Source organism: Theropithecus gelada, chromosome 8, assembly GCF_003255815.1.
Source record: "Theropithecus gelada isolate Dixy chromosome 8, Tgel_1.0, whole genome shotgun sequence".
Taxonomy (NCBI): Eukaryota; Metazoa; Chordata; class Mammalia; order Primates; family Cercopithecidae; genus Theropithecus; species Theropithecus gelada.
Genome location: NC_037676.1, coordinates 137897686 through 137911397, shown reverse-complemented (window position 1 = coordinate 137911397; position 13712 = coordinate 137897686). Strand labels below are relative to the sequence as shown.

At 37.2% G+C, this 13712-nt stretch overlaps 1 protein-coding gene across 1 annotated transcript in view; it reads right to left on the bottom strand.

The window, feature by feature from the left end:
- The window catches only part of KHDRBS3 (KH RNA binding domain containing, signal transduction associated 3), a 199508-nt gene that overhangs the window by 34373 nt on the left and 151423 nt on the right, over window positions 1–13712 (bottom strand). The gene's annotated exons all lie outside the window — the stretch shown is intronic.

Sequence of the window (13712 nt, the reverse complement as noted above, 5' to 3'; positions counted from 1 at the left end):
TGAAGACTACATCAATCTTCACATTAGACTTACAATGGTACCAGATTTCTTACTGTGTTTCTAATAAAGAAATGTTTACAACAGATGCAGACTTACATGTTATCAATTCAACTGAAAAACACACACAGATCACCTTTCTGATCAGTACTGCATTAGGTGCTGGTGATATAAACATGAGTACAAAAGGGTCCCTGCTACTGTGGGACTCTTTATGAAAAGGAGATGGATTCTCAACAGTCCGGCAGGTTCTGCTGTAGGACAGAGCAAGCATAGAGCACCGTGGAAACATAGAAGCCTTAAAGAACGGGATGTGAGGAGAGGAGAATCACCAACCGTTGTTGGATGATATAACTACTGATCCACTGGTAGCTCTGTTGCAAGTAATCTGGCAAAGACTAAAATACAAAGAAAGGCAAATTGTCCTGTTTGCACCATTTTAGAAAATTCTAAAAATCACAATATCTTCAAAAGGTATATGTCAGATTAACTAAGTAGCCATGAAGATTTTGACGACAATGTACTTTCACAAGTTAGACTTCACATTTTAATAGGTAATTGAGACAAGTATAAATGAGCCATAACCGAGAAACTCAGTAGTAGGTTACATTACATGAGTGAGTGACCTGAGATGAAGGAACTGGGGCCAAGTCAGGAAGGGCTTTGCTAGCGGGTGTGTTGGCTCACACCTGTAATCCCAGCAATTTGGGAGGCTGAGGCGGACAGATCGCTTTGCACTCAAAAGTTCAAGACCAGCTTGGGGAACATGGCAAAACCCGTCTCTAAAAAAATACGAAAATTAGCTGAGTATGAACATTAAAGAGTAAAGTGACAGCGGCACCATCTCTTGCCTGTGGTCCAGCTACTCAGGAGGCTGAGGATGGAGAATAGCTTCAGCCTGGGAGGTGGAGGTTGCAGTGGGTGGAGATCATGCCACTGTATACCAGCCTGTCTCAATTAAAAAAAAAAAAAAAAAGGCCTTGCTAAAGTGATGACTTCTAATAGAAGAAACAGTCTTGTATCAATTATTTAATCCACCCTATTTAAAAATAACTTGCTAGCACTAGCAATATTGCTATATTTGGTGGGATTAGAAACTGCCAAGGCTGAATGCCACATACTTCCCTTAAGCAACTCCCTTCTTTTTCAAATTGCCACATACGCTTTACACTCCTTTGTAATCAGTTTCCCCAACCATAAACTTCAAAGAATCCAAGGGGCAATCATTATCCTGGAGAAGCACACACAGGGCTCCACTGGAGCTGTACTAACATATGGTATGTGTATGTATCCCATATTGTTTTCCCCCAATTCCAAAAAGTGGAATGTAAGACATATTTAGCTTCGATAGTTTTAGATAAAGAATTGTGGAACTTTAATGATAGCCATTGATAGCCTTTACAATGTGTGACATGCTTCCCACATATGATATGCTTTCCATTTCACTTAACTTTACATTTACAACAACCCTAGGAGGTCAGTACTATTATTGTCATCCCCATTTTACTCTAGAGCACAGGTTAAATAACTTGCCCGTGGTCACACTTCAATTTACTACATCTTTATGCAGCCTTAATTGAGACACTGTTTTAATTATATTACTTTGGCTAAGACAATATGCATAGGTTTTTTCCCTCTATGTAAGATGTCTTGTTGGGCTATGTACCTATATGTATTTTTTATTTCCAATGTCTCTAAAATTTAGCAGTGTCTAAGACTATATCCAATACCTTTTATAAATCATTTCAAAAAGGTTGCAATTGGATTAAATACTTCTATTTTATAAACTTACAAACAACATAAATTCATTTTCACGTGGTACAGCAATCCTTATAAATGGCAGATAAAGGAAATACATGGATGTTTTAATGATTATTTTCCTACTTTCTAATGTGTATGTCTACTTTTTGGTCCAGAACACTGAACAAAAAAGCATCACAGTAAGAAACAACCAACAAAAAAGCAAAGCATTTATGCCTTTACACTTGCAGTGTGCTCCAAGTTAGGTCTGTGCTACTCTGCACAGAAAATGAGCAGATATGAGGTGAGCTGGAAGCAATCTAGCACCTGGTGATAACGAAGGTGCCAATGATCATCTCCCCATAGTCAGTACTACTTACTGAGCAGCAGCAAAATGCCCAGCAGTGACAGACACATAAAATAAAACACGATCACAAATTCCGAGTGCCATGGGCCAGGTTCTATACTAAACTGTTTAAGTATATTCTCTCACTTTGTTTTGTAGGTGGGAAAATTGAGGGTTAGTGAAAGATCACATACACAGCTGCTAAGTGGAAAGGTCAGGTCTGCCTGACTCCTAATCATATAATATTTCCACTCTATCTTGTTTAATATACTTTGGAATTGACTATCTTACTCTAATTTCTGGGAGATTAACCATGTCAAAACGCTGGGTACACATACTTTAAGACACCGATGAAAGAGAATACAAAAAATAAAACTACAACTCAGTTACTTACTAAAATTGGGGTAAAAATCTAACCATAATAATACATTTTGTAATTACAAAGAAAAACTGGGAGAGAAATATAGTTACCATGGATATAATGACTTATTAGTATGTAAACTATTTTTATATCAATTATTTAATGTACTTGTTACAATTCTATGGACAACCTAAATTCAACACATCCCAAATGAACTTATTGACTTTTTCCTAAATCTCATTGCCACTTAAATTAATTACATCACTGTCTACCCAACAGGTTAAGTGAGAAACGGAATTTATCCCCTACCCTCCTCTTTCTCAGAACTCTTCCAGAAATTGCTTACTCTTTTCAATTAAAGAGTTCTTAAATATATTCATACTGTCAGACACTCACTGTTATACTGTAAGTTCAGGCACTTATTGTAAAAATATTGGGTCATAAGTCACAAATATTTTTAAGGTTCTCGATGCACACTCATAAATTACCTTTCAAAAGGAACATATCCCTTCATGATGACAAATACAAGCAAAAAATATGATCCACACCATGTCTGAATATTATTTCAGTTTCTAAAGTTTGAGTCTAACAATGACGTATGAATGGATTCTGGGGAATTCAGGCACCGACATTCTCCATTACAAGTCAACCTGCAACAAGTAACTTTGAGCTCTGTCCTCAAGTCTGTGCTTCTGACACAGTTTAGGACTCTCAACAATCTAAATTAAATGAGCCTTTCACAACTTTTTATTGCACAAATAAGGTATAAAAATGGCATGCATAATTTTATTTAGATCATTTGTTGGGATTTTATTGACTGGAGACGTTCTCAGAAAAGACTATAATATTTTCTGGATGTAATACTTAAACTCATAATAACAACAGTTACATAGAGATGTAGTATAGCAGAGTGCTTAGATTGCCTGGGTTCACATGCCAGCTCCAGCACTCACCCTCCATGAGTTCAGGGAAGTTCCACTGTCTCTGTGCCACAATTTCCTCATCCATAAAATGGTATAATAATAGTAGCTACTGGCTGGGTGTGGTGGCTCACGCCTGTAATCTGAGAACTTTGGGAGGCTGAGACAGGAAGGTCACTTGAGGTCAAGAGTTTGAGACTAGCCTGGCCAACATGATGAAACCCTGTCTCTACTATAAACACAAAAATTAGCTGGGCATGGTGGAGCACTCCTGTAGTCCCAACTACTTGGGAGGCTAAGGCAGGAGAATTGCTTGAACCTAGGAGGTGGAGGTTGCAGTAAGCAAAGATGGTGCCACTGTATTCTAGTCTGGGTGACAGAGTAAGACTCTATCTCAAAAAAACACAAAAAACAAAAAACAAAAAACAAAAAACAAAGTAAAATAAAATAAAATAAAAGTAGCTAAAAAGGCTATATTTGCTTACAGCGGTAAGCAGCTACTACATGCTACTATAGCAAATTTATTGAACTATTATGTATATTACATCTGCTATCTCACTTAATTACAATGTTGTAAGTCAAATAGTTATCATTTTACAGATGAGAAAAGACTCAAAGAAGCAACCTAGTTAACATCATAGAGCTAAGAAAGTAGTAGAGCTCACATTCAAATCCAAGCTTTTGCGGATTTATAGCCACTGTCTTTTTTTTTTTTTTCCTATCATGCTACCTCATTTTAAAACTCAGAAATTATACAAAAGTTATGATTCTCCTCCACTAAAAAGAGACTATATATGCAAGATTTGTAGGAAAAAGACTCTTTTAAAAATCAGTAAATACATTTTAAGAATGTATGAAACATGAGGAATAAAACATGGGAAGACTTTTGAGTAGGTCTTTATCTTACAGACTTAAAATTCTACAGTGCAGATTTAAAATTGGAGGTTTGATCATCAACACAAGTGCTTTTTAGAAACCCTGTCACATAATCTACATTTTAGTAATGAACCTGCTTCCCTGGTATGTTCACTCTCTGCAGCATCTGTCATTGCTATGAATGGTTGATCATAAGTACTGCTGTAGTCTTCTCAATGCTATTAAGCAGATGGCAGCGTTAAATCCAAATGATGTAGTACATCTCCCTGGTGGACTTTGTTTTCATTTACTACCATTATTCTACAATTCCTCAGTGATAAATCTCATGTGTTCTCAAGAACATTAAAGAGTAAAGTGACAGTGGCAATTGATTTATTGCCGCTAGCATGCCTTTGCCCTGCTACCATGTTGTCATACACTTGTGGAGATCATGCATGAAGATTCCATGTGGTGGTCTTCTCTATATTTATAGGAACCCATTTTTTTTCCCCCTTACTAGTTGCTTTTGAGTTAGGCAAAAGAACGTAAGCTTGGTCTCAAAGAGAACAGAGTATGAGGACTAACTGATATTAATTAGCTTTGTGACTTTGGTCAAGCTCAAATTCTGTGAATGTCAACTCCTTTTGTAAAATTAAGGAATGACAATCCTACAGGAGTTCTTAGGAATAAAATGACACAATATGTATGAGAGCACCTGGATACACAGTAACTCACACTTGGTAAGTACGCAATAGATATTTCATTCCTCCAAACTTTGTTAAGTAAATGAATCTTGAGAAACATTTTCCTTTTTTATTAGTTTAATTATAAAGAAATATTCCTGATGAAGATACAAAACTTCTTATTTTCAATATGATCAAGGCATTAAATTTGGTAGTACACTGTAACTTAGTGAGAAGCTCAGTCTTGCTTCTCGGACTCATCTAATCAAATTTTCAGTATGAGCAGTGTTTCAGGTTGTCCACTGACTGGTGACACAAATGCTCAGCGTAGCATTCACCAAACCCCAGCCATTCAGGGACAATTCTCAGGATATGCAGTATACTTGCCATCTACATACACACCTATCCTGTTTGTGTCTTCATATTAACTCTCCATGTTAATTTTCTTTTACTTTAAATAAACTTGCCATCACTGAATTATAGCAATAATCATAAAATCACGGGTTTGATATGCTAACCACACTCTTTCAATAACTTTATAATCTAATCACTAAAAATTTTTAAGAAGTCTGCCCATGTAACGTCTGAAATCATATTGTGAGACGTCAATGATATGCGTACTACTCACTAGTATAATGGAATGAAAATGGACTTTGAAATCAATAATGTCAGTGTGTCACTCAGGCTACTTAAACTCTTGAGTCTCAGTTTTCTCAATAATAAATTGAGGATAATATCCCCCTTTTAAGGTTAAAATTAAGATTAGAGGGTGGTTGTGTGTATGTGTGTGTGTGTGTGTGTGTGTGTGTGTGTGTGTGTGTTTAAGATTAGAGGGTGGTGTGTGTGTGTGTTTAAGATTAGAGGGTGGTTGTGTGTATGTGTGTGTGTGTGTCTGATACACTACAGCAGATGGTCAATATATAATAACCATAATGAGCAGCAATACTTACACATGCTAACACTCAGTCTTGGGATGTTCCTTCCCTTTTCCCTGTCAGAGCTGACAAAGATTCTCTGCTTGGCTAAACTTTAGTCAGCCTCCTGATCCTTCTCCTAGGCCCATCTGTGCAGCTCCTTGTAAAATCCAGTTTTAAAAAAGAATCTTGCTGAGTCAGTTTAGCAAGAACACGCCACCCATGATATCTGATCACTCCAATATCTGATCGGGTTCCTTATCCTTCCCAGGGGAGGGGATGTCTGACCAATCTGGACTGCCTCTGGCAAGAATCCTGTTAGGTCGGTTCAGCCAAAATCCCCCCTACCACTGATGTTTCCTCTCAGTAATTTTCTGTCTCCTGACCCCAGCCTGGCTTCTTGGCTATGAATTCCCACTTGTCCATGCTAGATACAGAATGGAGCCTGGTCTCTCTTCCCCACTGCACAGTCCCACTGCAGTGGTCCACGTATCTATTGCAGTGGTCCTGAATAAAGTCTGCCTTACTGCGCTTTAACAAGCGTCACCAAAGAATTTTTTTTCTTTACAGGGTTGTAGTTGCACTTTTTCACCACTCTCTCTACTCTTTGTTTTTTTCTTACCTGAGAATTAAGTATTTACAGGTTTATGGGGTAATTTGGGTTGATATCTCTTGTTTTTGGTTGATGTCTAATAGTACTGTGTTAAAGTATTTTTGTTGATAGTTTATAATGCTAAATTTTTATTAGCACTTTTCGAGACCCTTTATGTTTTATTTAGTTAATGATCATCACTATAGGAGCCAAATAGTTCTTTGGAGAATTTATACTTACTCAGAAACACAGAGTAAACATATTATGATAATTATTAGGATTGTAAATAAGACATCAAATGTAAACTAATTCCACTTACTTTAGAATAAAATAAAGACATTTACAAAGGGTTTCCAGGAGTCAGAAATGGTATCTGTGCAGATTTAAACCATGTCGGGGCAGAGGAAGGGCTCTCAGGGCTGAGGCCATTATCACCCATCCATTTTGATTCACTATACTAGCTATTCAGAAGCTGTGTATCCACAGGAAGTAATCAACAACTATTTTTGAGCCAATGTGTATTAGAATAATTCCCATATTGTAAAGAATAGTTTATATGTCTCTTCATAGTAATTGTGTCAAAATCTTGTTATTCATTACATGTGTGAAGTTATACAAACAATGCTTTTGTTTTATACTGTAATGTTAGCATTAACAAGGTCATTACAAAAACCAATGGGGAAATGTAGCAGAACTACACTGCATTTTTTACAGGAATTCTCATTGGTACTCTGATTTGAATGCAAGGTATTTGAAAATTGGGAGAAAAAATTCCTACTTTGTAAAACTTCCAAAGAGAAACTTGTTTCTGTAATATAACAGTGTCATAATAATGAGGACCTCAGGAGTTTAAAAGTCACTACGGAAAGAATCCCTTCCACACAACAGATCATCCTCACCGGCAGCCAGGCCACCTTGCTATCTTATTCAATTTTGTTTTCAGGTGGGATATGGCTGTTGACCTTCCCAACTCTCAGCGTACAGGAAATACTGACACTGACCATCCACAGGGGAAGAATCCCTTTGCAAGGTTTCCTCTCTCACTATAAAACATTGGCTCGCACAGTCCTTGCAGGTTTCCCAGAATCTGCTCTTCCTAGTCGACTCTTGTGTGAAACAACAAGCAGAAGGAATTTAGAGCTGTAGAAGGATGGCAGGAACTCGGGCTCACACTGTGCTACCTCCCCATGCAAACCATCTCATTCAGTCCTCAAGCAGAGACAACGGAGTGGACAACAGACTTCCCTCCACACCGTTTACAAAGACTGCATGCTTTTCTGTCTCTTTCAGCCTTCAGGCCGGCCCTGTAAACAAGAATCTTTTTACACTTTTCTCACAAGTAGAAACAGTTACACATTTTATAAATGGAGGCTACCGAGGCTTCGAAAGGTTCAATAACTCACCCCAAATCACAGAGCCAGTAAATGTTAAAGTTGGCGTCTGACCATAGGTCTGTCAGACTCTTAACCACTGTGGCCCCAGTCTCCGTTTCTGATAATACATCGGCATAAATAAAAACGTTTTTGAACTTGTAACTGTAATGTGCTTATGCATACTATAATATTACTAAGTTATATTTTAAATAACATGTAAAACATTAAAATAGGCATTTAAAAAGTAGGAATAGGAGGTGCTGCTTTCCAGTTCTCTCTCTGTGGCTTGTGGACTGTCTTGCTTGCCCCTAAGTGAGTATATGCCAGAGACAGACACAACCAGAATCATTTAACTCAGTGCTGCCTATGAGAAGACACTGTAATAGAGAGTTTCCTAGTAGCCACATGTAAAAAAGTAAAAAGAAATAGGTGAAATTAATTTTAATAATTTTTTTAACATTCTTTTTTTCATATGAAATCTCTGGAATGTGGTGTGAATTTTACACTTCCAGCACATCTCAATCTGGACCGGCCACGGGTCAAGGGTCCACAGCTCCATGTCTAGTGGCTGCCACACGGGACTGAGCAGCTTTTACCTCTGCTCTGTGCTCTCTCCTACCACACAAAATGTTAAAGAACATTTGCAGAACAGCTTTGTACTCTAAAAGGAGGCCAAGTGAAGAATTCCTCACTAATACTGAACTATAACTGTAGCATAGCACATAGTTTCAAATTCTGAATTGAGAGAACTATTTATGTATGAAATGAATCTTACGGAACCTGAATTGTCAAAATCAAGACACGTTTGATTAGACATCAAGTGCTACATGGCACTGCCTACCAGTGCATATGAAAACTGGGTGCTCCTGGACAGCAGTGGCAGTAAATGCTATTCACTGAAAGGATCTAATGTAAAACTGGAAAAATAAATTTCTTAATTTCACTAGTCTAAGCCTACAACTTTAATATGTATATTTAATACAAATTAAATTCCCTATTTGCTTAAGGTTGTCCAAATTTGATAAGGCAAAAAGTTCTAGTTCATATTGAAGCATAATTCCTAAGAGATTTTAAAGCATCACAAAGTATTAGATTTTTGAATACTGTATATGGGAAATATAAACAGGAATTAGTCCCAGCAACTGTAATCAAAACCATGACAAAAGGAGAGCTGAAAGGCAATGGAGAGAGTACAACATAGAATGTTTTGGCACCAAGGTGATTTCTTTGTGCTGCTGCTTGGCCTTGTGAGTTTGAATAAGGAACTTCACTTCTCTGATTTGGGAATGACAGTTTTAAACTTGAATTTAGCAATATCGAAGGGGATGCAGAGAGGGGAGACAATTTATGTAAAGTAGATGAAATAATGCCAAGCACTCAGGAAATACTAAGATGATGGCCGTGATGATTTTCTTGTTAATATCTACTATTTCATACTGGGGATGATCTGAAAATCTGCTATCCTAACTGGTTCATACCAGGTTCCTAATTCTGAAACATGCAGTGTTCTGCTTAAACTGGTGTTAGAGTATGTGCATTTTACGTGCTGAATTGTGTACCCTGCCTTCTCAAACTCATATATTGAAACCCTAAATCTAGTACCTCAGACTGTGACCATCTTTGGAGACAATGCCTTTAAAGAGCTGATTTAAATTGAAATGAGGCCTTTAGGGTGGGTTCTAATCCAATCTGACTGGTGTCCTTCAAAGAAAAGAAAATTTGGATACAAAAAGAGACACCAGAAATGTGAGTGTACAGATAAAAGAGCATGTGAGGACATGGAGAGAAGGCAGCCATCTGCAAGCCCAGGAGAGGGGACTCAACAAGACTGCAGTATTTTATTATGGCAGCCGCAGTAAACCAATATGGTGCATAGAACCATTTCTTCACCCCATGCTATATACAGCTGCTTCCTTTCAATTTATAGCAGAGCAGCTATTTAGTGTAAGCTAAGAGTGCTGCAGTGGAAAAGATACTAATATATACTTACGGTCAGACCTCAGTTCAAAGTTTGTCTCCTTTGTGTAAACTGTACAATCTGAAGCAAGTTATCTAATTGTGTGAGCTATTGTTTTCTTCTTTAAAAGGGACAGATGTTTATTTGACATGTTGAGGATTAAATGAACATTCAAGAGTATCTAGCAGTGGCTTCTGCATTTGTCCATGTGAGCACTTCTCATATAGTTCTCTGTACTCCTTCAGGTAAGACAAGCTGTAGCAAAGAAAAGATCACTTCAAAGAAGGTAGATTGGCTGTCACAAAAGATGCTTCTTTTAGTGAATCTTTCCTGATATTTAAAGGGCTTATAATTTATAACATACCAGTATCTTAATTAGTCTCTGCACCATCTGCCAATCCAACCTTCACAACTGTCATCTAATTAATTCTCCAAATTCAAGTATAAACACATCATACCTTTACATGTAACTCTTCGATGGCACTGTCTCAGCTCCTCGTGGAGGAAACATGCGCTCACTCCTCCTGCAGCCCTCTCACCACAGCTCCTGTGCACCACATATTCCAGCCCTACACAATTTTGTGTAGTCGCCACACAAAACTTACTGTTCCATACCTCTGTGACTTGCTAGCCTTATCTGTGAACTGCCCTTCCCGGTTTGTCACCTGGTGACTACTACTTATCCTTCACTTTCTCAGGTAAATGTCTGCAGTATTCCCAATCAGAATTTAGCTTAGTCTTCTTATGGAAACAATGAATTTCTCCTCTCACAATAATTAGAATATTACACTGTTTTAAAGTATTTATATGTTTCTTTCTAGCCAATAAGCTTTTCAAGGATAGAGTCTCCATCTTAATATTAATCTTTGTATTCCAAGCATCAAGTATAACGCCTAGCACAAAATGGACATTCAATAAACACTGACTGAATAAATAACCAAAGAATAAATGCTTGTCATCTATCATATAAATATATAATCAGAGCTTAAAGCAGAACGACCATGAGCTTTAAAAACCTGGGTCTACATTTGGGATTAGTCATCTACCTCTCTGAGCCTCAGTTTCATCACGTATATTAACTCTTGCTGTTGTTATTTGTATTAAAACAAGACATATAAGTAACAGATCAAATTCCATGCCTGATTTAGAGCAGGCTCTAAATAAACGCTAGCTCCCCTTAGTGATCTATCAGTTTACCCGCAGTCACATTTTGATATCACTCTCCTTGACAGATCACAGCATTTAATAGGGCAAATGCTTTAAGTTTGGTTCTTTATATCAAATATCAAAAAGCAAAAGATCACAGGGACTATAATCTTGTACTGTAAATATACTTCATAAAAAAAGTTACGTCTTGGTTTCTACATCTATTAACTGGAGGAAACTATATTTATTGTATAGGACTGGGTTGATGCCTGTGAAGATATACTGAAATCAAATACAAAAACATTAGCATAGTATCTGAAACACATTACTCAATAAATATAAAGTCGCTTCTCTTTTCTCCACAGAATGAATCGAACCATAAACATCACTATATTGTGATACAGTTCAAGCAAAAAAACATGCTTGCATTTAAAGTCCACCACACTGAATAGAGCCATGTGCTAACAACGTCTCAGTCAACAACAGACTGCAGATACAGCGGTGGCGCTATGATATCATAATGGTGCTGAGAAATTCCTGTCACCTATTCAATGAAATTCCTGTCACCTATTCAAATTCCTGTCACCTATTACCCTGGGTAAGTCTATGCAAATGTGCGTATTTATGTCTTTGTTTTTAATTTTAAAAAAAGGTAGTCTTGGTGTGGTGGCTCACACCTGTAATCCCAGTTCTTTTGGAGGCCAAGGTGGGCAGACTGCTTGAGCCCAGGGCTTCAAGATCAGCCTGAGCAACGGGGTGAAACCCCATCTCTACTACAAATACAAAAATCAGACAAGCATGGTGGCACATGCCTGTAATCCCAGCTACTCCGGAGGCTGAGGCACAAGAATTCCTTAAACCTGGAAGGAGGAGGTTGCACTGAACTGAGATCACGCCACTGCATTCCAGCCTGGGTGACAGAGGGGGGAAAAGAAAAGTTTACAAAGTAAAAAAAAAAGAATAAAAAAAAATAAAATAAAATCGATAAAAGTATATAGAATAAGGATATGAAGAAAGGAAATATATTTGTACAGTTGTACAATGCATTTGTGTTTTAAGCTAAGTATTATTATAAGAGTCAAAAATTAATAAAAACTGCAAGTTTATAATGTAAAGAAGTTACAGGAACTAAGGTTAATTTATTATAGAAGAAAGAAAAAAACTTTTTAATGAATTGAGTGTAGCCTAAGTGTTTAGTGTTTATAAAGCCTGCAGTGGTGCATGGCAATGTCCTAGGCCTTCACATTCACTCACCACTCACTCACTGACTCACCCAAGAGCAACTTCCAGTCCTTCAAGCTGCATTCATGGTAAGTGCCCTATATGGGTATACCACTTTTTATCTTTTATACCATATTTTTACTGAAGTTTTTCTATGTTTACACATGTTTAGATACAGAAATACCACTGTATGTCAACTGCCTGCAGTATTCACTATAGTAACATGCTGTGCAGGTAGACTATACAGCCCAGATGTGTAGCAGGCTATATCATGTAGGTGTGTAAGTACACTCTATGATGTTCACACAATGACAAAATTGCCTAAAGACACATTTCTCAGATCATATCCCAGTCGTTAAATGATGCATAACTGTATATCAATCCCATAACAGATATGGGAACAGAACTAACAGAAACGAGCAGTAAGCCTCTCACATGAATGTACCAGGGTTAAGAATATGCACTTGGCAGTCACACACCTGTTACCATTTTATCAGCTGTTTGGTCACAAGCAAGCACCAGAAACTCTTGGTTATCTGATCTCCTCATCTACAGCAATACTATCAGCTTTAGAGTACTGTTGTCAGGACTGATGTGTTCAAACAACCTAGACTGTAAGGCCTTATAAAATTTATGGAAACAGTGCCAGGAATACAGTATTCACTCAGCAAATGTGGGGATGGGAGACTTGCTTTGCTAGGATATTTAGACTACATATTGAAATATCTGTGGATATTTATGTTTTTAAACAAAATCTGAGGACGTATTTATAAAGGGTACAAATCTTTGAGTTAGAATATCTGACTTAGAATTTCATCTTTCCACTTACTGTATGATTTCTGGCAAATTACTTAATTCTGTGCCCCTTTTCTTCATGTATACAATGAAAACAATGCCATATACTTCATAAAGTTGCTGGGATACTCAAATGAGATGGTGTATACAAAGTCTTATCAAGCATTTACCACATGCCAGTCTGGGCTCCGTAAGTGTTAGGTCTACCCTCAACACACTAAAGGGTACAAATACGATATACAGGCTTCCACCAACAAAGACCAGTTGAGAGTCAAAGTTCAAAGGCTACTCAATACTTACAAGTTATAGAAGAATAAAATTTGGTATGAGCAAAAACAAAAAGTTTTTTTTAATATCCTATCTACCTCAGGACCAGAGTTAACAAATAAGAGAACCTATGTGTTCAAAGCTTGACTGGCACTGGACGAGTTCAAAAGTGAATTTGTGTTTCATCAAAATCACCTCATAGTCCATATTTTCTTATGCCTCAGAGTCACTCTAAAGCCAATATTTTGTTTTGTGTATATGTCTACCTTTATCTTCCACTTAGAATTTAAAACATAAAACAAAAGGTTTCCACATATTTAGGACAACATTCTCAACATAAGAAACACTAATTTTATGTATCAATGAACATCAAGGTAATATTAACAGAAGAGGTAATATGAAGCTCTGTTTTGCCTCTGGTAACATTTACTTATTTGTGGGTAAATATTTCTTTGGAAAATAAATTACAGCTAAGTCATTTTTCACAGGTAGGAGTATGAAGTTGTTAGAAAACAGGAGAGTTGCTGCTTAGAAATTGAAATGTT